This window comes from Quercus robur, chromosome 5 (genome assembly GCF_932294415.1).
Source record: "Quercus robur chromosome 5, dhQueRobu3.1, whole genome shotgun sequence".
Taxonomy (NCBI): Eukaryota; Viridiplantae; Streptophyta; class Magnoliopsida; order Fagales; family Fagaceae; genus Quercus; species Quercus robur.
The window spans coordinates 352,979-355,486 of NC_065538.1; positions in this window are offsets into that span (position 1 = coordinate 352,979).

The following is a 2,508-nucleotide window of genomic DNA, read 5'->3' on the forward strand; positions in this document are numbered from 1 at the left end:
AATATCTTGGACATCTCAGCTATTTCTTGGATCTTGAAATCATTTATTCCACAAATTATCTTTATATTACTCAAGCCAAGTATACTTCTGAACTTTTGTCTCGAGTTAGACTCACTGACAGCAAGACTGTTGACACTCCAGTTGAACTTAATGCGCATCTGACTCTATGGTGGGGGGGGGGGGGGGGAGGGGGAGGAAACCATTGTTCTTTACAGACAATTGGTTGCCAGCCTAATTTATCTCACTGTTACTCGTCCAAACATCTCCTACGTTGTTCATCAGGTGAGCCAATATTTGTCTGTTCCACGATCGACTCACAATGCTATTGTTCTGCGCATTCTTCGATACTTGAAGAGCACTCTCTTCCATGACCTTTTCTACTCAGCTCAGTCTCCTCTTGTTCTCCGTGCATTCTATAATGCTGATTAGGCAGGAGATCCCACTGATCGCAGGTCCACCATTGGTTATTGCTTTCTCCTTAGTTCTTCTTTGATTTCTTGGCAAAGCAAGAAACAAACCCTTGTGGCTCACTACAGTACTGAAGCAAAATATCGTGCCCTTGCTGATACCACATCTGAGCTCCATTTAGCTACAATGACTTCTTAAGGACTTAGGTGTGGCCATATCTTCTGCTACTCCTCTTTATTGTGACAACCAGAGTACCATTCATATTTCTCACAATGATGTCTTCCATGAATGAACTAAACACATCGAGATTGATTATCATTTTATTCGTTATCATCTTGTCCATAGTGCTCTCAAGCTCTTCTCAGTCTCCTCCAAAGATCAATTTGCAAATATCTTTACCAAGTCACTTCCTAAAGGACACCTTCATGCTTTGGTTGACAATCTTAAGTTGGTCTCACACCCACCTTGAGTTTTAGGGGGGGCTGTTAACATGTTTTAATGTTGTGAGCTTTAGGCCCACCTAGATTACTTGTATAACACACATACTTGTACTACACTCTTACTTGTACTGCACACATCTACCTTCTATATAAAGGCACTCATGTATATTCTTTTACCATGAAATATAATACTATTGAATTCAGTATTTCTAACAGGCTGAACAAGGATGGAAGAAAGAAAGAAGTCCACGAAAGCTTAGCATTAAGGCCCACCTATGTGTGCGAGGAGGGCCTAAAATTCATCTGACTAAATTAACTAGCTATAACCCATGGCTAGAGTAATATCAAAACCAAATTCAAATGTTTACCTCCATTATTATGAACCAAGCTCACTAAAAAAAGGAGGCAACTAGCAGTTAAGGGAAATATAAAGGAGTAGTGGATTGGAGGGCATAAGGGGTCATTCCACATCTAGGTCCACTCTAGGGGTGTGCAAAATATCTGCTTGACCTGCCCAACCCGCCCTCCCTGTGCGGGTCATCAAGTTAAGCGGTTTGGGTTGGGCATGTTAGATGCCCAAAATAGCGGATTGGGTTGGGTAAAATATTGAAAAATTGCCAACCTGCTACAACCCAACCCACTCGCTTAATTATACATAAATAATATATATATATATATATATATTAGTTCAAATTGTTCAATCGTATCTTCTGTATTCAAAATTAATCAATTCACCTAATCAATTTTTACAGGTAATCAATAATCAATTCCTTAAACAAAATATAAAAAGTCAACATTAAAACCCTAAACTCACTTCAACCATATACTACACTCTGTATTTAGCCTTCACCTTCAACCGCTTCCTCTCCCTCCCTCTTTCTTGTTGTTTTGTCTTTTTCTTCCTTAACCTTTTTGAAAAGCTAGAGGTCATTTAGTTTATAATAATAGAGTTAGTTATACTGTTGTGCACGTGTAATACTCTTAGTGGTTCTTATAGTTTGTAATATGGTTACTTTAGGCACCAAGGTCGGTTATATATACTCTATAGTTTATCAAAAGTATATATATACTCTGTATATAGTAATTGATTGTAGTTTGTGATAATTGTTTTTAAGAACATGCATACCATTTTGAAGTTTGTTTTTTATGTTGGTATCTTATTCTTTTGAATCATTGATGTGACTTTGGGAATGTTAAGACTTTGGATTTGTTGATTTAATTTCCTCGATTGTAAGGTAGCAACCTACTTTTTTTATTTTTTATTTTAATTTTTAATTTTTTAATTTTTTTGTGTGGAGACAAGGTCTGTTAGAGATGATATGTCTCTTTTTCGTTGACCCTATGTTTGTGTTGGAATTGAGATTATTCAATGAAATCTACCTTGAATTTTTTTGTGTGCATTAGTTATATTCTGAGATTATTCAATAACAAATTGTAGTTTGTGATAATTGATTTTAAAAGAACATTGTTAATGCCAACCCGCTGAAGTCTGAACCCACCTAACCCACCGAGTTGAAACCGCCAAAATTTGTAACCAATCCGCCGAATTTAGACTTTAGTGGTTCAGCAGCGGATTGGAATTTTCCCAACCCGCTAGTGACGGATTGGATAGAAATATTGGCCTTTACCAGCCCAATTCGACTCACGCACACCCTTAATC